The sequence below is a fragment of the Podarcis melisellensis genome (genome assembly GCF_964234715.1).
Source record: "Podarcis melisellensis genome assembly, chromosome: 9".
NCBI classification, from domain to species: domain Eukaryota; kingdom Metazoa; phylum Chordata; class Lepidosauria; order Squamata; family Lacertidae; genus Podarcis; species Podarcis melisellensis.
Window position 1 is genome coordinate 13,998,004 of NC_138541.1, and position 25,902 is coordinate 14,023,905.

A 25,902-nucleotide genomic window follows, 5' to 3' on the forward strand; every position below is an offset into this window, starting at 1 on the left:
GAGATATGCAAATCCCACTCAGCTCAAAGTGTAAATGGACTAGCAATTATGAGCAGCATGTGTGAAGGCTAAAAAAGAAAAGGGTGGGGGGAATTACCCCCCAAGAATTCTAAACTGGCTTAATATTTTTGACTCATTCATATTATTGTACTGTCACTTGGAAATTGTGTATGTGTGCAGAGGAGAAAGTGCATTGTATAGGCAACTGTTTGGACACTTGGCTTTGCAGCTGTTTGCAAATGACCTCCTGAAATTCCCCACCCAAATTGTGACAGAGCCTTGAAGTGGGGAGCAATTTCACCTAATTCTCCTACTGAGAGGATAAACACTCCTATAGTTTCTTGATGGGATGGGACCACTCTCACCAATAGCTGTGGCAGAATAGCTTGTTACCGTTTCCCTAAGATGTGGGTTTTGGGTTTTTTGTGAGGGAAGGGGAGGGTGCTGTCATTGTAACAGGTAGCAACATCAGCTGTGATGGCAGTCTGAGCAACCTTTTAACATCTCCCACTACGTTCTAGAGATGTTTCCAGGCCACTGTGGGGAGAAAAGTTGGGGAGCCCACCATGAAGAAGGGGCAGAGATGATTCTGCCAAATTGTCTTATTTTTCAAGGGGGTGAGCAAAAGAAAAATCTCAGCTATTTTCTAACAGAGAAAAAAAGCTTCCTGTGTTGTTGTTGTTGTTGTTGTTGTTTTGACTCCGTTCTACTTTGCTTTCTTCCATATATATTATGAAGCTTTGCACCATGACGGATTGATTTTTACATTTTTTTTTGGAGGGGAGCAGAATCCTAGGTTGGTTTACTCTTTGTTAGCTAAGTCTTTCCTCTTTAAATAGTGAGACTTGGAGGTTTATGCTATTTCTTTCTTTGTTTATTATGTTTAATTTATAGGGGGAAACAGAGTAAGTGGTGACATGACAGAAGTATATAGGCCTATGCCTAGAGGAAGTGGATCGATAAACGTTTTTCTCCCACTCTCAGAACACTAGAATACATGGACATCCCATAAAACTGAATGTTGGAATGTTGAGGGCAGATAAAAGAAAGTGCAGTGGTACCTCGGGTTACAGACACTTCAGGTTACATAAACTTCAGGTTACAGACTCCACTAACCCAGAAATAATACCTCAGGTTAAGAACTTTGCTTCAGGATGAGAACAGAAATCACACAGCAGCAGCAGCGTGAGGCTCCATTAGCTAAAGTGGTACCTCAGGTTAAGAACAGTTTCAGGTTAAGAAATGACCTCCAGAATGAATTAAGTTCTCAACCTGAGGTCCCTCATACAATGCATGGTTAACCAGTGCTCCCCCAGGAAGCAGTGACAGTTACCAACATGGACAGTTGTAAAAGAGAGTTGGATAAATTCATGGTGATCAATGGCTACCAGCCATGATGGCTGCGCTCTGCCTCCTTGGTTAGAGACAACAACACTTCTGAATACCAGTTACTGGAAACTGCAGGAAGGGGCGAGTGCCCTTGTACTTAGGTCCTGCTTGCATGGATCTGACTGTATTGCAAGAATTAAATGCCACTCAGGAACAAGGAAGATGTTTTCCTTGCAAGCCTGTAGACAGTTTCTTCTGCAATTCAGCAAGCTGTTGAATGACCCCTCTGCGTATGATGGTAAACAGCCTTCGGAACAGCTGACCAACTGTGTCGATGGTGGGAAGCCAAATGGCACTGACTTGCTATTGAAAAAATGCATGAAAACAAACATTCGTTCTTGCCAGGGGCTGTTCTCAACCTTCCAGAAAGGCTAGACTAAGCATGATGTGATACCAGGACTCTGTGAGCAGAGCTGTAATATTCTGGCACCCCTTTCTCTGCTTGTTGTTAATAACAAGAACCAATGAGCTCCTGTCTGGAGTAGTAACTGTATGGAAGAGTGGTCATTAGTTTGCTTCTGGTGAAGAAAGGCAAGAAACTTTCGAGAGACATTTTGTTGAACACTTAATTATTTTGAAACACCCCTCAAAATGGCTCGTGGCTGTTTGGCCTGAACAGGAACCTTCAGATTCACCTCCGGTTCTGCTTTAGGCAGAAATCAGCGGCCATTTTAGTTTCAGGTACAAAAATGTGTTAAAGATAAACAGATATTTTTGTGCATGTCCCCAAAATCAGTCAGACACCAGACAGTGTGCTTGATTGTCCTCCTCCTTTTTTAGCGAAATACCTCTCTTCTGCTTTCAGTTCTGCATAGACTATGATCAGGCACTAACATAAATTGCCGTTGAGCCTCCTGCAAGCTCTTGAGGCCTCACATGTGGAAAGAAGCTCTTAAGACCTGCACTTGGGACCATGTAAACTGCATTCTGGTTTGACTGGTGCTTATAAGGGCATCACCCGCATTACTAGTTTCCCACTGAAGCATTGTTTGCCTTGCCTTGCTGTATGGGACTCAGATGCATTGCTTGACTCTATACAGGATTGAGTGCATCTCCTAGGTGACTCAGTGTGAGAGAGACTATTGGAAACCTGGGTGTTAGTATCCGTTGGCTGGGAGAGAGGGGAAATGGTGTGTTTGCAATCCTCCAGGTGGAGATAATAATAATGATGATGGTGATGATGATAATTTATTATTTGTACCCCGCCCATCTGACTGGGTTTCCCCAGCCACTCTGTGCGGCTTCCAACAAAGATTAAAAATACATTAAAATGTCACACATTAAAAACTTCCCTGATGTCTTCTAAATGTCAGGTAGTTGTTTATCTCTTTGACATCTGATGGGATGGCGTTCCACAGGGCGGGCACCACTACCGAGAAGGCCCTCTGCCTGGTTCCCTGTAGCTTTGCTTCTCGCAGCGAGGGAACCGCCAGAAGGCCCTCGGTGCTGGACCTCAGCGTCCAGGCATAATGATGGGGATGAAGATGCTGCCCTGGACACAGAATTGACTTGCGCCTCCATGGACAGCTGTGAGTCCAGAATGACTCCCAGGCTACGCACCTGGTCCTTCAGGGGGCACAGTTACCCCATTCAGGACCAGGGACTCCTCCACACCAGCCCGCCCCCTGTCCTCCAAGAACAGTACTTCTGTCTTGTCAGGATTCAACCTCAATCCATTAGCCACCAGATGGGGCGGGATGCCTGTGAAAGCAGGTCAGCTGGAGATGAATGGTTGCTATGTGCCCTTTCGGTGCCTACTGTCCTATAGCAGGTCTTTGGTTGGGTTCCTTGCTTGGTGGATCACCTGTGACCCCCGGCGTGTGCCTGAGGAAAATAAATATGGAAGGAGCCACAGCAGGATGGTCTATCTCAGCAAATGAGAAGAGGGCAGACATGGGTGGAGCAGGGAACTTTGGAGGGCAAGGTTGCAGGTGTCTGCCACCTGTGCCCTTCACTCAGCTGCCACCCATCACCAACAAATTCAAACTGACTAATCCTAGAATTGTAAAGTTGGGAGAGACCACGAGGGTCATCTAGTCCAACCTCCTGAAACGCAGCAATCTTTTTGGCCAATGTGGGGCTTGAACCCACAGCCCTGAGATTAAGAGTCTCATGCTCTACCATCTGAGCTACGTGCAAACCCAGCAGCTCCAGAAACATATCTAAGAAGTATTGCATCCCAAAGCCTGGAGCCCCTGAGCCCCTGTCCCTTCTAGCATCTCGGTGTGTGCAGCTGATTTCTTTGTCTTTCTTTGAGTGTGCTGGAATTAAGGTTTTGTCTCCTTTTCTGGAAACGAGATCAAATCTGTGTCTTGCACGCATGAATGACCACTGGGTTATTAATTGAAAAGTGGATGGTTGCTTGCTTCCTTCATCAGCCTCACTTTATTTTACTTTTTTTGAGTATAAGGAGGTTTTGACCCTGAAATGACAATTCTTGCTGGCAGCTGGCAATATTTGCACAGCTGCTGCCCACAGGTCTGCCTTAACTTCTTCCTCCTCCTTCAATATCCAAGTGTAGGTCGAGATCCAGGTCTTGAAGAAAGAGGGAGCGCTTAGCTTTCGTACAGGACCTGACGGGATCAGAGTCAGAAGAATCTTTAAGCTTCTGCTAAAGTTAGATGGCAGCGAAGTCCGTGCCCAGAGTGCACATTCCTGTTTAGGCTTGTATCATTTCTGTTTGGATTTCTATTATTTTGCTCCGGGATGAGTGAGAGGAAAGGAAATAATGAAATGAGTCATTCTAGTTTTAAGGGGCGGAGGGAAGGATGACTATGTACAACACTGGATAGTTGTGCCTGTTTATTTAGCATAATATATATCCTATTTAATTCTTCATTTATTTAATTAGATTTGTTAAACCATCCTTCATTGTATTGATCCCAGGGTAGATTACAAGGTAAAGGTAAAAACGCAAGTGGCACTGTGGTCTAAACCACTGATCCGCTTGGGCTTGCTGATCAGAAGGTTGGCGGTTTGAATTTGCGCTATGGGGTGAGCTCCCGTTGCTCTGTCCCAGTTTCTGCCAACCTAGCAGTTTGAAAGCACACCAGTACAAGTAGATAAATAGGCACCGCTGCAGCGGGAAGGTAAACGCCGTTTCCATGCGCTCTGGTTTCCGTCATGGTGTCCCATTGCACCAGAAGTGGTTTAGTCATGTACTTCCCATATACTTCTGCAGGTGGTGGAATAAGAAAGAATTAATGGCCTGCCCTGCTGATCTCAGTGTACAGACAGATTGATGGAGAGGCAAGCATCCTTTCAGAGAGTCGTTTGGAGGTTCATATGCCGATGTAAACACCTTGGATTGGGCTTGGGAACGTATGGGCAACCAGTACAAGCTCTTCCTTGTACTATGGCCTTCAGGCAACAATCCAACACCTGCACAGCCTCAACAGATTCAGCTGATAATAGTTCTCAGAGAACTCTGGGTCAATGGAGGGTCTCTTAAACAGAAGACACAGTACCACCTCCTTAAGACTGCTGGAACCATGCCCGTCAACAACAATGCATTAACCCATCCAGTTAATCTCCCCATCTCCAGCAAGTTCTAATCAACCAGGATGGACAAAGGTCAAGAGGACATGTGTTTGTCCAGACACTTCCTGGCATCTTGCCCATATCATCAGGCCACAACAATTTAAGCTGACCCCATATAGTCTGGACACGACTCCTGACACCATACCATCAAATGTACAATGGACGGAAGTGTCTTTGCCCTTAAATTGCCTCTAGCAAATTTGCTACAGGAGGCTTCTAAGGGTTCTGATACTCCCAATTTTGGGTCAGACCTCAATTTAGTTGGAGATGGCAGGTTTTCATGCAACCCTGGTGGAATAATATAGGGGAATCGAGCAGAAGAATGAATATTCTAAAGGCATCAATAATTACCTAGTCGCTGGCAAAATCCCAAGTGTTGGGTTTTTTAAGTTCTTGTTTCATTTGTCTAGTTATATATCTATGACAACCAATTTAAATTACTAAAAAAAGAACCAGTAAGAAAGCAATGGGTCATGGAAAAGTAAGCGTTCTTTGCCTTCCCCATCACTAAGCCGTAAGTCATGGATTTGCGCTGTCACCCGTATTCAGTCATCTTAACTATGAGGCTGCAGGTGTGTGCTGTAGGTGTGCTCCATTACCCAAAGATCTCCTGTACATCTGAGATCCACTAAATCAGAGACCGCCCTTTGGAGGCTGCTTTTTTTCGGCAGCACTGCACAGAAACCAGGTTGACACTGGATCACTGCAACCCATTAGGCTCACTGCTTGATCAAGTGGGCAGCTGCTGATGGCCTCCAGCTTGGACCAAGCCAAAGTCAGCTGAGCTTGGAAGTCCCATCATCTGCACTGTATGAATTTGTGTTTAATTGCTTTGACATGGAGTGATCCAAAACTTCCTCTCCTCTACACCTGGTATTTCTTCTTAGTGTTTTCTCAAAGAAGCAAGGGAGACATTTTCTTGGAGTGTTCCCCTAAGGGAGGTGGAGAGGAACTCAGATGAGGACTGAGTCTGGTGAGATCATGCAGAAGAGTGTCCACGCTTATGAATGGTTGTAGAGTTACTGTAGGGCAGGGATGCAGATACTGTGGCTCTCCAGATGTTGCGAGAGACTCCGTTTCCCCATGGACCTGATCCTTGCTCATGTTGGCTGGGGCTGATGGGAGTTGGAGTCCAGCAACATCTGGAGAGCCACAGGTTCACTATCCCTGATAGTGTCCAAGCCGTAAGAGACAGGGCATCACACTCTCCTTTTAGCAATGAATAACAGTGACTGTGAAAGTTACCAGATTGCAGATTTACTGTCCGTATGAGCACCTCTTTTGCAAGAAATGGCCTTTGGGAAGAGTAGGAATGATTCCTCCCTTAAGATCTTGAAACACATTTATTTTTTTACCCTTTCCTGTGGACCATCAGGGACACATGTGTGTGCCCCCAGTCAAATTTCTTTTTGAAGATGAGTTTTAAAGCACCATGCTCAGGGCCAAGCTGAACGCTGTGCATGAGATCAGAAGGAATTTTTGCTCCTGCTCAGAGAGACGAGAGAGGTCTCATGATTTGTTGAGTCTTCCATAAAATGCATCTTGGTTGAATCACATGGAGCCATTTGCTTGACCAACCTTTACTGTGGTTTCTGACTGTGATGCACTGTGGTCTGGATGGCAAAGATGGATATTGGGGGTTTGTGTGTGTGAATTGCTTGGTCTTGGGACAAAGAACTGGACTCAATAGCCCCTTGATCTTCTATATCTTTATTCTTCTTGAATTTTTGTGTTCCGACTGCCTATCGTACATCACCCTGGAATCTTGTGATGAAGGGTGGTTAATAAATATTTTAAACATTACATGTTGATGTACTTAGAAACACATTCATTTAGATCCAGTGGCGTAGTGTGGGGGGTGCAGGGGGGGCCGGCCGCACCGGGCACAACACCTGGGGGTTAGGGGGGCGCAAATCCACGGGTTAGGGGGCGCAAATCCATGGGTTAGGGGGCACAAATTACTTGCCTTGCCCCGGGTGCTGACAACCCACGCCACGCCACTGTTTAGATCAGCGGTTCTCAACCTGTGGGTCCCTAGATGTTGTCAGACTACAACTCCCATCTTCCCTAGCTAGCAAGGCCAGAGCTCAGGGATGATGGGAGCTGTAGTCCAACAACATCTGGGGACCCACAGGTTGAGAACTGCTGATTTAGATGCATAGATAGAATGCATAGAATCATGGAGATGGAAGGGACCCTGAGGATCATCTAGTGTGGTGCAGTGGTTAAGAGCGGTAGCCTCGCAATCTGGGGAACCGGGTTCGCGTCTCCGCTCCTCCACCTGCAGCTGCTGGGTGACCTTGGGCCAGTCACACTTCTCTGAAGTCTCTCAGCCCCACTCACCTCACAGAGTGTTTGTTGTGGGGGAGGAAGGGAAAGGAGATTGTTAGCCGCTTTGAGACTCCTGAAGGGGAGTGAAAGGCGGGATATCAAATCCAAACTCTTCTTCTAGTCCAACTCCCTGCAATGCAGGAATACACAACTGTCCTATATGAGGATTGAATGTGCAACCTTAAGGCCTGCAATTCTCTTCATTGCTTTCCTGGGCAATCTTGAGAAAACTTCTCTGGCTTTGGACATCCCTGGAAAGAAAAAAAAAAACCACAAGGACAACCACCCCACAGCATGACCCAGGCACCTTCGCTATATAAATATAGGTGGTGGTTGTTTTTATATTTTGCACTTCCTCGACTTGGTGCTCTGTGCAGAGGAACCACCTGCACCACCCTAAATCTGGTGCTGGTCGGTGTGGATTGGGCCGAAAAGGAAATGCTCAGCCAATGTGGAGCAGTGGCAGCAGCATGAAAGAGGTGATCCCAGTCAGGGAGTGGGTCCCACTTAGGACATTTTGCCCAAGGGACCCCCCAAAACCTGGAGCTGACACAGACTGCAGGCTGGCCTTGGGCCCTAACACCGCTTTGGAAAGAGAGAGCAAAATTAACCCTCGCGCCATTTATGTGCATTTATTTCTTCATTGATTTAAAAGCATTTACAAAATCTAATATCTTTCTTTAATTCTCTATGCGGTGTGCAGCGTGCATGCAAAAAGCAACAGAAAGACAGCATAAAACCAACAAAACAGTAGTATAAAAGCATATTTTGCTTTTTTTTTAAAAAATGAAAACAAGAATGCAAGGAATTCAAACAAATAAAAATGGGGTGATCCTATGGGTCGGGGGGAAAGGGCAATAGTGGGAAATGCCTGTTTCGGGGTCCCTTCCCCAGTGATATTCTGTGGGGTGGGGCACCATGGTTAAATTTGCCCAGAGCTTCCCTTGCTTGTTTGTCCCAATTTCCTCCCTACCTGCAGTTACTCTGCAGCTGAAAGGCAGGCTAAGCTGCAGCTCCCACAGAAACCATGGACCAAGGTGTGCTTACAACGGTGTACTTAATTATCTTCCTGCCTTCCTGCCTTCTATCTTAATGCGAGTCCAGTAGGGCAGAGAGACTGGGGATGGGGCGATTGTTTTCCCATTGGCATCTGGAGACGGAGGTGGTGAGCGCTACCTGCTTGCAAGATTAGGCAGAGGAGTTCCATTGCCATGCCTATGCCCTGGAAAGTGAAGGGTAAGTTTTGGGGAGGTCCGATGCCAGTCCTTTTTCCTTCCTGTTCAGTAACTGGCAGTCACTGGGAGGCGGCCAGTTTGGTGTTGCATCCTCCTGGTGCAGCTTTTGCAAAAATAAATGTGACACTCGCCTCAACTCCATGCCCATGAAACCTGAGAAATCTCACCATTGGAGAGCCTATGGGCTACATGGTGCAGTCAAAGTTTTTTTTTAAATAGTATATTAGACCTCTGGAAAGTCAATTCATGCTCCCGGCTGTCACTTTGCGAAGGTTTGCAACGGGGGAGGGAAAACAAGGAAGGAGGAGGAGGGGTAGAATTGCAGAGAGGGAGGGAGGCGGGTTGTGCTGACTGCTGTGCGGAGAGCTCAGCCAAGCAGAGTTCTTCCAGTGCCGTATTGTTGTTCTGTTCTCCGCCGAGTCCTCTTTTGTTCCGCGTGTGCTGAATTCCCACGTGCACGCTCCCATCTTCCCCTTTGCTTTCCTTGTGGGGAGGGGGGCAGACTGCCTCTTCCCCCACCCCACCCCGGCATCGGCGAAGGTCTCCGGCAGCAAGTTGAACGGGTGCCACATGGACACATATGGCCGAGGCGATTTATCATGTAACGAGATTTAAGGCTTCGCGCACCGTTGCCGGAGAACGCAGGAACACGCTGCTCGCGCTCCCTTTATCGCCGGCCAATTTGCAAAGTACATTGCATTAGTTTGGTGGAGGTGCTCCCCTGTGCTGCTGCCGCCGCCGCCGCTGTTGTTGTTGTCACTGCTAAATGCCAAACAAGGAACCCTAAATGCTTCAGCTCCATTTAGATGCGGTGCCTGATAGTGTCACTCCTGGGATCTGCCCCCCTTTGGAAAGCTTTGTCGTTTAGCGCGGACGGGAAAGCTGCAGAGTGTGAGTTTTGGTCTCTCTTATTTACCTGTGGGTAGGAATGCTAATGGGGAGGGGGGAGAGAATGAGATATCCTAGCCTAGCCTTAAAAGACAGAGCATGCTGCTTTTTATTACCCGGCCGCAGTTATTGCACGGCGTCTACCTTGCTGCGTGGCAAAGGTCCCCCCTCCCCCGCCACTGTTGCTGCTGCCTGGAGTCAATGTTAAATTGCAGTGCAATACCTGTCGGCCATCCGCAGTAAATGGGATTCATTTGCGACCGGTGCACTTGCTATTCCACCCCCCAAGTGCCAACCGAATGGGGAGGCATGGGAAACAATAGGACGAAAGGTAACGTTGCTAGAGGCAGATGTAAATGGTGATTGCGGCAGAGACGGTTTTCATAGGGTGGCTGTTTCCGTGGGCAGCGGCTCACTTTTTTCCCCAAGGAAGAAAGACAGATGGGCTTAGCGAGGTGATGCGCCTGTCAATCACTGACGGGAGGTGGCAGTTTTGATCCGAGGTGCCCCTTCCTGAGTTGTGACAGAGTTCTTGCTAGGGGCTGTGTGTGTGTGGTTGTAAGGAAGCAGTATTGAAGCATTGCTGCCTGCTGCGCTTTCCTATTTCTCAAAAGAGCAGGCTTGCCATCTGTATGGGAGACCACTTTAAAAGCCCCCTCTTCTCTCTTCCTCTCCCCTCCAAGGCAAAAGCCCTCCACTAGTCTCATTAGCACCCCATTTCCCTCTGTCTTTGTGAGCAGGGTATCCCTGGAAAACAACATCCCTGCCTGTCTTGTCTCCTGACAAGTTGAGCACACTGCCTGGTTCCCCCCCCCCTTTCCCCCTCTTTCTTTTAAAACTTGTAATCGTTTTGTAAACGCCAGGCTTTGATCTTGCTGGAAACCAGAATGCTTTTGGATTTGGGAGTACAGTATTTTTTAAGCTGTGCTTTTAAAAGAGGACTGTTAAGAACTCCAGGGTGGCGAGGTCTTTATTTGAGGCCAGTTTTCTAGACTCTATAAAACTCCTAAGTAACAGTGCATGGCAACCTTTTAAGCACTGAAAGGTGTAAGCTGGTCAGATGCTAGTTTGTTGGTTTTTGAATGGCAACAGCTGCTCTTGGCACTTACAGATCAGATTCCAAGTGTTCAAAGAACTTCATGTGATCTTTTGTCACGCAGCACAGGTAAGCAGCAAGCAAAACTGCACCTGGGGGAAAAAAACTGTTGCCGAACCAATCTGCCTTGCTGAACAGGGTTGTACAGTTAGTAGTTAAGTCTCATTTAAAGTGATTTTTTAAATAGACAAATAAAGAAAATTAACTCTCTTTCCCCACCATTTTTACAGGTTTACCAGTTAAGCAAGAAATAAAACTCTGGGCTTTAGCTTGTATAAAAAGTTCTTTTCATAGTATATATGAATAGAAGTCATTTTGCTTTGGGAATAATGCATATCTCTTACTGCTTGGCGAGGGATAGGGAACTTGTGGCTTTCCAGATATCACTAGACTCCAACTCCCAATATCCTGACCATTTGCCATGTTGACAGGAGTTGGAGTTCCCCAACATTAGGTGGGTCATAGGTTCCCCCATCCATGCTTTAAATAGAAATATCAGCTGAAAATGTTGCAAAACCAATAGCGGATGCTTAAATTTCCAGCTATAAAGTGAGTTGATCTGGAACCTAGCTGAGTAGGAGAGCATGTGCAGGTTTGACCTTTGGCATCTTTAGTTAGAAAAGATCTAAGGTAGCAAAGCTGGAAAACAGTCATTGCCAGTCACAATGGATCTTACCAAGTTAGAGAGACCAAATGTTTGCCTCTGTAATAGGCAGCTTTATATGTTCAGATAATGATGAATATTTCCTCCTCCTCCTCCTCCTACCTGAGATGGCTGCTTGATATATGATGTCCTGTTACCACTGAGTGTGCTTCCCTATTAGGGAAGGGGGAGAAATTCAACTAGGTTTTCATGTAAAAGCAAACTTACATACTTTGCTCTTTCCACAACAACGTGAGAACCTAGACAGCCATCGTTAGAAATCCACGCTTCTCCAAGTTTTGCAGTGCAGCCAAATAATAATAATAATAATAATAATAATAATATTTATACCCCGCCCTCCCCAGCCAAGGCTGGGCTCAGGGTGGCTAACAAGCAATTATATATATATATATATATATATATATATATATATATATATATATATGCAGGTTTTGGTGTCCTCGGGTGTCTTCCCGTGTAAAAGTTGGGGTGTCTAGGCGACGTTTCGACGAGGTCTCACTCGTCATCTTCAGGCTGGTGCTTTCGGCTTCTTGTTACTGGAACAGAGCAAGATCTCAGTGTTTGAGTTCCTATAAATACTGTTGAGGGGGTGTGGTGTATAGCCTCCAATGTTCTGGGCAGAGAGGAAGTTCCCAGGCTAGTGTGCCTTTTCTTCTTTTGTTCCTTAATTACTTGAGGGATATCTTGAGTGATTTCTTGAGTGATATCCTGAGTACCACTTAGGTGGGTCATTAGGTGTGGATTAGTTGCTAAAGTCTTTGTGTCTTGACCTCTTGAACTTTGTGAAGAGTTTTTCTGAGAAGATGGCTGTACTGCACTTAGTTGTGCTCTGGCTTGGCTTCGTGTATAGGGGCGAGCTGTGGTTTTGTGGCCTGTGTCAGCCAGATCTGTGTAGGGATTGCAGGGGGGTGCAGCATCCGGAGGTGCCACCATGGTTTGGCTACTGGATGGTGTCTGTAATTTATCTGTGGAGAGGGTCTGGGTTTGGGTCTGGTGTGGTTGATTGGTGATAGCGTTCTGTGTGCCTCTGGATCTGGTGTCAGTTTTTGTGGGGAGGGCTAATTTCCAGATGTCTGGCAAGCGGGATGTGTCGTCACGCTTGTTCATGTTGTGAGGGTGTTTCTCTATCTCGATGGCTTCCATGATTATTCTCTTGTGGTGATGTTCCATGTTAAAGAGCAATTTGGAATCTGCAAAATTAATTTCGTGTCCTGTTTCTTTCATGTGTTGGAAAAGAGAGGAAGTTTTTTCTTCTTTTTTGACGGCATTCTTGTGTTCTGCGATACGTGCATTTATTCGTCTGTTTGTTTGTCCAATGTACGTGGCTGGGCAGACTTTGCAGGGTATTTCATAGACCCCTTGGTTTTCCAACTGGATTTTATCAACTAAGTGCAGTACAGCCATCTTCTCAGAAAAACTCTTCACAAAGTTCAAGAGGTCAAGACACAAAGACTTTAGCAACTAATCCACACCTAATGACCCACCTAAGTGGTACTCAGGATATCACTCAAGAAATCACTCAAGATATCCCTCAAGTAATTAAGGAACAAAAGAAGAAAAGGCACACTAGCCTGGGAACTTCCTCTCTGCCCAGAACATTGGAGGCTATACACCACACCCCCTCAACAGTATTTATAGGAACTCAAACACTGAGATCTTGCTCTGTTCCAGTAACAAGAAGCCGAAAGCACCAGCCTGAAGATGACGAGTGAGACCTCGTCGAAACGTCGCCTAGACACCCCAACTTTTATACGGGAAGACACCCGAGGACACCAAAACCTGCATTCCTGTACCCGTGAAAATCTACGAAAGCATATATATATATATATATATATATATATATATGAAAAATAATGTATATAAACCTTTATATACTAGGGCAAAGTGTGCATACAGATGCCTATATTTGCATATATTAATGAAAATAACATCCAAAAGGACATTATATCAGGGGAGATTGCTTTGAAAAGTGTGCATATTAGGGAATATTGCATACAAAAAATGCTTATATTAGGAAATAATCATGCAAAAATACTGATGAATTTCCATGAGGACTTAAAAGTGATGTGGTAATTTGGATAACCAAGCTTAAGTTTGGAAAAATCAGAAACGGAGATGAAGCAAAATGGACATTCTCATGGGAGATGGGTTATTGGTTTGTTTTGCTTTCAGTTTTTTATTGTTATGTATTCTGTGATTTCTTTTTGTATTTCTATGTTGTGAAGTGCCCTGTGATCTTTGGATGAAGAGTGGTTAATAATAATAATAAACTAATAATGCAGCCCATTACCCATAGTGGCTCAGAAAGTTTGTCAAGGTTTTCATAAGCAAACTAAACAGAAGGAAGATACCAAAAGCAGCAGATGATTCTGTTGTGGTTGCTGGAACAATAACAGAATTGTTGTGTTGGAAGGGACTACCAGGGTCATCTATAGTCCAAACGCCTGCAATGCAAGAATATTTCACCCAATGTGGGGCTCAAACCTGAGACGAAGAGACTCATGCTCTATTGACTGAGCTATCCCATGTATATTACTGACATAGTGTTGGACTTGTGAAGCCTCCTCAAGCTGTAGTGTGGGAAAGTCAAATGTGGAAAGCAGGCAGCATGGACCAGGAGCCTCTCCACATAGTCTGCCATTGGTTAACCCATACAATTAAGATCATTGTGTTCTACAAGAAAGACTGTGCTGTTTGGGGTTGAAGGGAATTGTAGCCCTTGCAGAAGGTTGGTCAAAGGTAATCCGTGAAAGATGTAGCCCAGGTAAACACCCTAATCTGGTAAGAACTCTTTAGTAAGTAGAGGTAAGGGGATCCCTGACCATTAGGTCCAGTCGTGACTGACTCTGGCGCTCATCTCACTTTATTGGCCGAGGGAGCCAGCATGACTAAGCCGCTTCTGGCGAACCAGAGCAGTGCACGGAAACGCTGTTTACCTTCTCGCCGGAGCGGTACCTATTTATCTAGGTAAACTTTGACGTGCTTTTGAACTGCTAGGTTGGCAGGAGCAGGGACCGAGCAACGGGAGCTCATCCCGTCACGGGGATTCAAACCGCCGACCTTCTGATCGGCAAGTCCTAGGCTCTGGGGTTTAACCCACAGTGCCACCCACATCCCGAATTCTTTAGTAGGTAGGTACTATTCAGGCCCCCATCTGTACCATACATTTAAAGTGGTGCCACGGAATTGTAGAATTGCAGAGTTGGAGGGGACCCTGAGGATTATCTGGTCCAACCAATGCAGGAATCTCAGCTAATCTCAGCTAAAACACCCACGACAGATGGCCACCCAACCTCTGCTTGAAAACCTCCAAGGAAGGAGAGTCTACAACCTCCTGAGGGAGACCGTTCCACTGTCAGACAGCTCTCACTGTCAGAAAGTTTTTCCATATGTTTAGTTGGAATCTCCTCTCCTTTCAAGTCCTGCCCTCCAGAGCAGGAGAAAACAAGCTTGTTCCTTCTTCCATGTGACAGCCCATGAGATATTTGAAGATGGCTATCATATCTCCTCTCAGTCTCCTCTTTTCCAGGCTAAACATACACAGCTCCTTCAGCCGTTCCTCAGACTAAGGCTTGGTTTCCAGACCCTTGTCCTCTTGGTTGCCCTCCTCTGCACATGTTCCAGCTTGTCAACATCCTTCTTAAATTGTGGTGCCCAAAACTGGACACAGTCTTTCCCGGTGTGGTCTGACCAAGGCAGAATAGAGTAGTACTAGAGTGTCGTACCACTTTAAACAGTTGTGGCTTCTCTCAAAGAACCCTTGAAGCTGTAATATGTTGTTGAGAACATGTTGTTTACAGGGAACCAGGCAGAGGGCCTTCTTGGTAGTGGCGCCAGCCCTGTGGAATGCCCTCCCATCAGATGTCAAAGAAATAATCAACTACGGTGGTACCTTGGGTTACATACGCTTCAGGTTACAGACTCCGCTAACCCAGAAATAGTGCTTCAGGTTAAGAACTTCGCTTCAGGATGAGAACAGAAATCATGCTCCGGCGGCACAGCAGCAGCAGGAGGCCCCATTAGCTAAAGTGGTGCTTCAGGTTAAGAACAGTTTCAGGTTAAGTACGGACCTCTGGAACGAATTAAGTACTTAACCCGAGGTACCACTGTATATGACATTCAGAAGACATCTGAAGGCAGCCCTGTTTATGGAAGTTTTTAACAACTGATGTTTTAATGTTTTAATGAGAGCCAGTGTGGTGTAGTGGTTAAGAGCGATAGTCTCGTAATCTGGGGAACCGGGTTCGTATCTCTGCTCCTCCACATGCAGCTGCTGGGTGACCTTGGGCCAGTCACACTTCTTTGAAGTCTCTCAGCCCCACTCACCTCACAGAGTGTTTGTTGTGGGGGAGGAAAGGAAAGGAGAATGTTAGCCGCTTAAAGGGAGTGAAAGGCGGGATATCAAATCCAAACTCCTCCTCTTCTTCTTCTTAATGTATTTTTAACCTTCTGTTCGAAGCTGCTCAGAGTGGCTGGAGAAACCCAGCCAGATGGGTGGGGTAGAAATAAATAATAATAATAATAATAATAATAATAATAATAATAATAATATTAACAGCAACAAAAACAACAACAGCAGCAGCAGCAACAACAACAACAAAAATAATAATAATAATTTATTGGTCATGAGAGTTGTGAGGAGACCTCAGTGCCCCTTAGCAGAGCAACAGTTTCCAGGGCTCCCCAGAAAGAGAGATTTGTATTTTGGCCACTCTGAGAATTGTAGTTCTGTGAGTGGAATAGTGGTCTCCTCACAGCTTTCAGCTTCCTTAATGAACTACAGTTCCCAAGGTCCCTTGGGGGAAGCCATGACTCTTTAAAGTGGCATGGTACTGCTTTAAATGTGCCGTTCAGCCTTTCAAAAGCTCTGGGGCCAGAAGCGGCAAGGTAGGACGTTATTGTTTTAAGTGTTTCTTTCTCTACAAGCCTTGCCTTTTCTCCTCTCTGCACAATAGGCTTTTAAAGCCTTTAGTTCTTTAATGATGTGCCCTGCACGCTCTGCTTGGCACCCCAATTCACATGCACAGAAGAAAGAAGAGCCTTTATCTTATTTTGATCCAATCCAGCACTGAATAAAATCCTGAGATAAAAAAGGTAGTTGAGGCAACTAAACTGTTTCATCTGAGAAAGCTGGTGTTCTCATGCCTGCTCATTATTTTCGGCTTTTATTAAAGCTGTTTCTCGTTTTCTGTGTGGGGCGGGGGAGAGAAAGACAGCCCATAACAGCAGAATTCTAATTCACCCACCTGCCAAGAAGAACTTTGAACTGCACTGTTGTCCTCAAAATATGCTACTAAAATCTTAGCAAGATTACCTCTCCTCATTGCCCAGATCTGACCCCGAGCACCCTTCTGTGTTAGCAAAGCTTCTTCATGGTGGTTTCAAAGTCACATGAAGTGGTGGGCTTTATTACATACCCTCCAATAATTTCTCCTATTCCATAATAAGAATAATAAGAATATTTATACCCCACCCATCTGTCTGCCCAGCCACTCTAGGCGGCTTCCTACAGATATCAAAACATAATAAAACATCAAACATTTAAAAACTTCCTTTATACAGAGCTGCCTTCAGATGTCTTCTAGAGGTGGCATAGTTACTAATCTCCTTAGCTCAGGGGTCTCCATACCCTCCAACATTTCTCCAATGAAAATAGGGACGTCCTAAGGAAAAGCAGGACATTCCGGGATCGAATCAGAATCTGGGAACAGGCCTTTTCTGCAGTGGCTCCCCATTTGTGGAATGCTCTCCGAAGGGATACTTGCCTGGTGCCAAGTGTGCTGGCTTGCCGTCGCGATTAACGTCACTTGCGCATGCCACGAGTGTGCTGATGTGTTGGGTGCACCCTGTGTGGCTTGCGTGAGTGACATCAGCATGCCTCACAGTGTGTGTGTGTGTGTGGCTGCCACTGAATTTTGAGGGGGCCCGACCCCCTCCTTGCAAACTTGTTGGGGGCCCTTCGCACCCCTTGCCTGGCTCCTCCATTACATATTTTTAGTTGCCATGCAAAAACATTCCTCTTCTTCCAGGCATTTGGCTAATTAAACCATCTAAGGCAGGCTTTCTCAACCTTGGCCCTTCAGATGTTTTGAGACTACAATTCCCATCATCCCTGACCACTGGTCCTGCTAGCTAGGGATCATGGGAGTTGTAGGCCAAAAAACATCTGGAGGGTCAAGTTTGAGGAAGCCTGATCTAAGGCGTTTTAAACAGTGTGTAATAATAATAATAATAATAATAATAATAATAATAATAATAATAATTTATTATTTGTACCCCGCTCATCTGGCTGGGTTTCCCCAGCCACTCTGGGCGGCTTCCATAGAAACCAAAAAACACTAAAATATCATACATTAAAAACTTCCCTGAACAGGGCTGCCTTAAGATGTCTTCTGAATGTCAGGTAGTTGTTTATCGTTTTGACATCTGATGGGAGGGCGTTCCACAGGGCAGGCGCCACTACCGAAAAGGCCCTCTGCCTGGTTCCCTGTAGCTTTGCTTCTCGCAATGAGGGAACCGCCAGAAGGCCCTCGGCGCTGGACCTCAGCATCCGGGCAGAACGATGGGGGTGGAGACGCTCCTTCAGGTATACTGGGCTGAGGCTGTAGAGGGGTTATTGGTTTCATTTGTTACTGTGGAATGTATTTTTATATTGTAAACCACGCTGTGATATTCGGATGAAGGGCAGTACAGAAATTCAATAAACAACAACAACAACAACAATAATAATACAGTCCCCATGATTCTTTGCAGGAAGCCAGAACTGTTTAAAGTGGTATGATGATGATTTAAATGAATAGTGCAGGTGGGGATTGTGCAAATTATTTGAAACAATGTAGTTTATTGTACAAAACTCACATACACATGTACAAAACTCACATATACGTACACTAGTAACGGATATGACCTCTGCTATTTTTAAGCAGCATTTGAACACCGTTTGGCATGGAGTCTACTACTTTCGAATAGTCACTGTTGATTTTCGGATCCCTGGACCACACTTGAATCAGTGCCTGAATGAGCTTCTCCATAGTCATGCAGTCTACAGCACAGAGGCGAATTTTGCATATAGCCCACAAATTCTCAATGGGATTTACGTCCAGGGAATTCCCTGGCCAATCAAGTACCTGTATTTTCTGCTCTGTCATGAATTTCTTCACCACTTTCAATGTGGGGTCCTGCTGCAATATCCCAGTACCGTCAGGATAACTCTTTTCCAGCTCTGGAATAACTCTCTTTCATAGAACCTCAATATATTATGGCAAGTGCATCATTCCTTCTATTGGCTGCAGGCTTCCGACACCATAATGATCAACTGACTTTTCGTGTTTGTTTTGAGTACAGGATTACAAGTAAGATAGAAAACATGTCTTCAGAGGTGGGAGGAGACCATTATTCTTATGTGCATATAGAGATGCACCCACGGATCTCAGGTGTTACGTTCCAATGCGGGGCATTCTGTGGACCCAGCAGCAGACACCTTTTATACGCACAAGATTATTATTGTCTTGGCAAACTGCTAAATGTCATCCTTATCGTCACATTTATGGCTGTATTGACCGGATTCCCCCAAGCACAGCACTGCCTTTTGCAGCGCTTGTGAGATACGAATTGTCAGAAAACGCACATATATTCTAGCCAGGAGGCAGGGAAAGGTTTGACAAGACTGACAAAGGCACCCCACGATTTATGGCCGGGACAGGGGCTGTCTTTTCTCTGATGTGCTCTGAGGAACGGTAGATCCTGCAGACGAAGGGAAAGGCAGAGCTCATGCAATTATTAATCATTTATCCCAGCACCTTTCACTGTGCAAAGCCACCGTTCAGGTCTTATCTCGTTTAATCTTCAGGAAAAACCAATGAGGTAGGTTAGAGTGACACCGGGTGAGTCTGCTAGCCAAGCAGGAAATCGAATATTGGCCTCCCACATTCAGCTATTCCACTTTATCAACTGCACTACAATTGGACCCAGCAAGGAGCACTGTATAATTTGAGTGACTTATGAGTAGACCATCTTAGGCTATATCGGTGCCAAAAGTGGCACTGGTAATGGGAACTTGGGGTAGTTGTGGATTTGAAAGTGCGGGAGATAATCGTGACAGCTCCCATAGCCATGCCTCTAAGGAGAATACGGAGGTATCTGTGTTGACCCATTATGAAACACACACACCAAAGAGCCAGCCGTGTGTAGTAGAGTCAGTGTTGCTGCAATTCTTTGCATGGCTTCCTGGGACTAAACTCAGTGGTGCTTCCTTCTGACTATGAAGGTTCAACTGATAAAACAATTTGAGCTTCATGAGAAGATCTTCCGCCATTTAAACTGTGAGCATGAAATAGCTTTGCCAAAGGAAAGTTAAGGTGTAGCTGAACTTATTCTCTGACTGAAAGCTTCATCAACACCTCATCCACGGGTTAGGTCTACAGGTCCTTGCTCCAGACTACTGGTGCCTCTTTCCCATACTCAACAAGAAAATGTATGAGGGATCCCCTGACTCTCTCTTACCTGCCAATGGGCTCTGCATTACAGAAGGTTCAAAAGTTGTGAGCTACAAAAAGATACACACCTGCCTTTGGCTTGGAGAGCTTATTCCTGGGCAGCGAGTATCTCCTCTCTAGGCACTCCTTAGCTATATCAGGCTTCTTGTGGTCAGCTGCGGTAGCTGAGGGTTTGACCTTCAATCTGTAAGGTAAAGGTAAAGGGACCCCTGACCATTAGGTCCAGTTGTGGCCGACTCTGGGGTTGCGGCGCTCATCTGCTTTATTGGCCAAGGGAGCTGGCGTACAGCTTCTGGGTCATATGTCCAGCATGACTAAGCTGCTTCTGGCAAACCAGCGCAGCACATGGAAACGCCGTTTACCTTCCCGCCAGAGTGGTACCTATTTATCTACTTGCACTTTGACGTGCTTTCGAACTGGTAGGTTGGTGGGAGCAGGGACTGAGCAACAGGAGCTCATCCTGTCGCAGCAAGTCCTAAGGTTCTGTGGTTTAACCCACAGCGCCACCTGCGTAGCCAAAACCAAGGGTACGAAGTGCAGCGGGTTTAAGGAAGTGCTGTGCTGAGCACAGGGTCTGCACTGACATGACAGAGAATGAGGCCACCTGGAAAGGATAATAGAATCAAAGAATTGTAGAGTTGGAATGCAGGAATAATGCAAGAAGGAAAGGGGTGATGCTGGGTCCTTAAAGGAGTACAAGTTTCTGAGTATGAAAGAAATGTATTTTCAGTGCAATGGCCCTTTGACTGGCCTCTTGGTTTGTGAATCACCCAGTCCCCCTTAAGTCATGGGATAAAATGACATTTGCCAGCTGGCCACACACATGGGGAAAGTGTCCTACTCAATGGACGCACACAAGTCAATTTCTTCTGCAGCTCTCTATTCTAATATAGGCTCACAGTGTAGAATCATCAGTGAACACGGCTGATATGTAGCCAGAACACTCAAGTCGTACATCTGGGAGTGACTCACGGTTTACTCATTCTGTGATGTATTGGAGAGCCAGGCGTCTCTCAACGTCGCCTTTCCGAACAGATCGACTCGGTGTTGACTTAGTCACTCAAGCAATTAATCAAAAAAAGCATTTCCAAGATGTGTGTTATACAAAATACACAGACTTGTGTGTAACTTAGCCGTTGACGGAAGTCTTCCTTGGCTCAGCTACACCACCTTTTTGTTTTCTGATCAGACATTGCTTTATATTTTCAGTGCAGAGGGAACAGAGTATTCCATCCTTCTGGGAAAAGCTGTCGCAGGGCTCTGCTTTAATTGACGACAATGCTTCTGATTTTTTTTGCAGAGATGAAAACTAATCTGAGCAGGATCGGAATGGAAGCCAATAGGCTTTGAATTTTAGTTCAGTGTTGTCAGTCAATAAACTAGCTGCAGTTGAGATTGACAGCCTCTCTCCCCCGCACTCCCCTTATGGAATTAACTCAGGATCCAGAGCAGGGGTTGGCAGACTTAGGGCACATTGGATCTGCTTTGTGTTTTGCCGGGCAGATTTTCTAGCCAGTCACGTACAAAAGCTGTAGATACACTGAAACAGAAGTCACCAGACCCTTATACAGTGGACGCCCGGGTTGCGAACGTGATCCATGTGGGATGCACATTCACAACCCTCAGCATTCGCAAACCCATGTCTGCGCACGTGTGGGTTGCGATTTGGTGCTTCTGCGCGTGCACAAAGCGTGATTTAGCGCCTCTGCACATGCATAACCACTGAAACCTGAAAGTAACCCGTTTCAGTACTTCCGGGTTTCTGTGGTCCATAACCTGAAAAAACACAACCTGAAGCGGCTGTAACCCAAGGTATGACTATATATAGTGAGAAGGTAGGGAGGGGTATTAGTCAGAAGGGTGGTAGGAATGGGTGATTGTTAACGACTGCAAGACAGAGAAACCAGTAGGAGAACACTTCAATCTCCCAGGACATTCTATACAAGATCTCAAAATAGCTGTCATATTACAAAAGAATTTCAGAAATAGACTGGAAAGAGAAGTTGCTGAATTACAACTTATTTCCAAACTTAAAACCATGGAGAGACCTGGTCTGAATAGAGACACAGGATTCTTATCTCATTATACATGATAATGCTATTTTTGGCCATCTCATCCCTTGCTTTTTCCTGTAAGACCAATTGCAGTCATTAACAGTTGCCAACTGGCTTATCACACCTATCAGCCAGTCACCCATATCTGAAGAAGTGTGCATGCACACGAAAGCTCATACCAATAACAAACTTAGTTGGTCTCTAAGGTGCTACTCAAAGGAATTTTTTTTATTTTGTTTCGACTACGGCAGACAAACACAGCTACCTACCTGTATCTAAAAGCCGTAGAGTTAGAATTAAATAACAGGGTATCTCAGGGCACATTCTGAGCATAGGAATGTGTTTTCAGTAACAGAAATTAACTGAACTTACAGTTGTTTCATACAAAATCCTTCTCCTGGTTAGTTTTCTTCATTCCAGCACTCTTAATTTAGGTGGGAAAGTCTCCCCTATTGTCAAACAATTGGGAAAAGAACATAAGAAGACTTTGCTGGATCCGGCCCTTGTACAGGGGGGTTGGTGTCTATCTTCCATCAATGCAACTAAGAAGACACCTTCCAGAGAAGCAAAAATACTTAAGGAAGACACGAAGTAGGGCTGGTAAGGAGTGTGGTTTGGAGAAAGGGTGTGTGGATTGGAAAAGGACCGTGGAAGTTTATTACAATATCTGATTACAGCAGTGAGATGGAAAGATGGAAAGATACAGTCCTAACATGAACAGCTGATAAAAAATTATTGGACTTAGCTGAGATGGCAAAGCAGCATGTTTAATTAGAGAGAAATCATTATTGACATTTGTTAAGGACTGGAAACTTCTTTTGGACTTTTTGCATGAAAGAGAAAGTGAACTTGTCATATCTGGGTTTGAAGACTGGAAAGATATTTGCTGATAGAAAATAGAATAGTTGGATGTTAATGAATGAATACTATATTTAGCTGCAGGACAGAGAACAGAAAGTCTTTTTATCATTTTAATTTTCTTGTCTCCTTTCTATTTCTTTCTTTCCCTTTTCCCATTTCTGCCGCCTTTTTGCTTTCGTTCCTCTTTAGATTAGAACTTTAAAGCATTTCTTTTATTCTAGTGTATTATAAAAAGATACTTTTTGTATATCATTGCATATACATTTGTATAGCATGAGCTTTTGTATATCATTGGACAAGTATAAATAAAAATAGATGAGAGAGAGAGAGAGAGAGAGAGAGAGAGAGAGAGAGAGAGAGAGAGAGAGATGTGACCTAGGGAGAGTTAACAGAGAAGACTGAGTGGCCCTATTTGGCTTCTGGCTCTGAGGTTCCCTACCCATAGTCCACTCTCAAGGATTTAAGGCTCTGGAGAAGCAAATATAACTTGCAATTTCAGCTAAATTTGGGGAAACCACTTGAAGCATCCATTGTGTTGAGCTATTTCAATGCCTTTACTTCGATTTGCTCATTGCAAACAGCTGAAAGTCTGGAAATTTTGATAATAAACCTGATTTGCAATGGGGGTTGAATAATTTTGATTGCTCCGAGGGCCTTCTGGCGGTTCCCTCACTGTGAGAAGTGAGGTTACAGGGAACCAGGCAAGGGGCCTTCTCAGTAGTGGCGCCCGCCCTGTGGAAGTCAAGGAAACAAACAAGTGTCTGACTTTTAGAAGACATCTGAAGGCAGCCCTGTTAAGGGGAGTTTTTAATGTTTGATGTTTTATTGTATTTTTAATATGCTGTTGGGAGCCGCCCAGAGTCAGATGGGCGGGGTAGAAATAATATTTTATTGATTGATTGATTGATTGATTGATTGACTGAACCTGGCAACTCCTGTTCACAAAGCCTCTCTTCTACCACTGAATTATAGTTCCTCCCTCTTCATTCAAATGAGCTTGCTTGGGTTTTGAACCTGGGCCTTTTCACACTTGAAGCAAGATTAGTAATCCTAGACCAGGGGTTGTCAACTTGGTCTCGACCACCCACTAGTGGGTGTTTCAGGATTCTAGGTGGGCGGTAGGAGGTTCTACAGAACAAGCTGAATCCTCCTTCCATCGAGCGGTAAGGAAATTTTACCATCAAGAAAGACGCATTAATGGGCGGTAGGTATAAAAAGGTTGACTACTCCTGCCCTAGACTAACAAGCCTAACTTACACATCAGGGGACATAAGAAGTGGAGCAAGTCAGGCTATGGATTGATGGAGTCCAATATTGTTTTCACACACTGACCTCTTCCTTAATGTCTCCTTTGAACTGAAGAAGCCTAAGAATGACCCTTGGGCATATTGGGCACACAAACCCTACACTCTGTCACTGAGCTATGGTCCCCTTGCATGCAATTACATATCCCTCAAATGCCCTGGGAAAACGTGACATCCTGTTTTCTTGCCTCAGAGTACGGTGGCCATTTTGGACACTGCGATCTCTCCTCATCTCACACCATGATCTCACCATGAAAAATGCATTTTCTTTGGGGCCACAATCTCCCACAGGTTACACAACTCGCCTGGGAGCATAGCCTGGAAGGCACACAGCCCAGTTTTTGGCCTGGACGTGTTGGAGTGTGTGCAATTATGGTCAGGATTCATTGGGTTAATATGTGGATGGTCTTTCAAGTCTCTTTGCCTCATTCCATGCCTGTAATTCTATATTCATACAAATCAATAACGTTTATTCAAATGTGCACAAATGTATTCAGTTTGCATCCATTATTCTTTGAGGTTTTGTAGAGTTTCCCTCCATTTTTCTTCCTTCCTTCCTTTCATTTCTTTTTCTTTTTTCTGGGAAGGGAGGTGGTATGAAATCTTATTGTGGCAGGAAAATTATAGATCCATGATGAGCAATGCACCACCTCCAGTCATGAAAGAGGGGCAGACAATGGTGTTCGTTAAAAGCATTATTTGCATGTTTCAAAACCTGTCTTTTCTTTACAACTGTAAAGGATGGAAACCACCAACATTATATATATATATATATATTTGCTTTCGTAGATTCGTAGATATATATATATATATAATTTGTAGGGATCTGAAATTGGAATCACATACTAGATGCTGAGCAGAAACCACAGGGAGTTATCAGTTCTGAAAACTGCACCTACTGTAGGTGGTACCAGGTACTATGGTGTGGAGAGACAGTGTTTTGAGATAGCTAACTGTACCTCCCTAGATTGAAATTGTTTTTGCAAGTGACTTGAGGACTCTGTCAAGTTTTATGCAGTGGCAATAAGGATTTTGCTGGCCATTGCTATGTGCTACAGAGAACTGCGCTCCTTCCCAGCACTGTAGGAAGTCAGTAGGGGCCATTCACAAAACAGTTGTCCATGACAGAGACATCCCTGCTGCTGTGGTTTTGTGAATGACTACTGCGAATTGCAAAATTATCACTGTTTGCAGTTTTCTGAATATATCCACACACACCCCGACCTCACTGTTTACGTATTACACCCCCGCCCGGTCAGCCCTGTTAGTATTTGTATTGTGTTTGCATCATAAATGTATTTCACACACACACACACACACACACAGAGAGAGAGAGAGAGAGAGAGAGAGAGAGAGAGAGAGAGAGAGAGAGAAAGGTATTGGGGAAAGGAGCTGGCAGTTGGGAGCTGGCAGTTGGTTATTCTGTTAGTTTATTCTTTGACTGAGAACGTAGGAGTGTGGTGACTTCAAGCAGATGCTGTCTGGGGGGTTTGCGAGGACGGGCAAGATACGGATTACAGCGGCACCTCAGGTTAAGAACTTAATTCGTTCTGGAGGTCTGTTCTTAACCTGAAACTGTTCTTAACCTGAGGTACCACTTTAGCTAATGGTGCCTCATCCTGAAGCAAAGTTCTTAACCCGAGGTACTATTTCTCGGTTAGCGGAGTCTGTAACCTGAAGTGTTTGTAACCCGAGGTACCACTGTAATAACTTATGTAGTGCTATGAAGGAGTTCTGAGAGCAAAAGAAGACTAAACCCTTTCTTGGGCTCAAGGGAGAGAAATTCACTATGTTCATTAATATATACATATGAATAATACTTGTTGTTCAACTGTTGCCAACCTGACAAGTAAAGATTTATATTCAAGTCTCAAGGTGTCAAGCTAACAGGTTCTTCCATGAGGTGAGGTGAGGTGAGGCAATTTGCCTCAGATGGCAGATCCAGCCCCTCCTCCTCCCTTCCTCCACTGCCACAGCCACCACAGCACCTTTGTCCTCATCACACTGCCTTGTGGTAGCAGCACAAGTGTGATGGTTTGGGCAGG

General features: G+C 45.0%; 1 protein-coding gene across 3 annotated transcripts in view; it reads left to right on the top strand.

Annotated features, from left to right (window-relative positions):
- The window catches only part of ARHGAP24 (Rho GTPase activating protein 24), a 361,105-nt gene that overhangs the window by 27,655 nt on the left and 307,548 nt on the right, over positions 1 to 25,902 (top strand). Inside the window, exon 1 of one of the 3 annotated variants that reach the window (XM_081924957.1) lies at positions 8,915 to 9,386. The exons of the other annotated variants lie outside the window; for them this stretch is intronic. The gene's annotated coding sequence lies outside the window, so the exon portion shown is untranslated. Of the gene's footprint in view, positions 1 to 8,914; positions 9,387 to 25,902 lie in introns of those variants that run through there. 3 annotated transcript variants of the gene reach the window in all.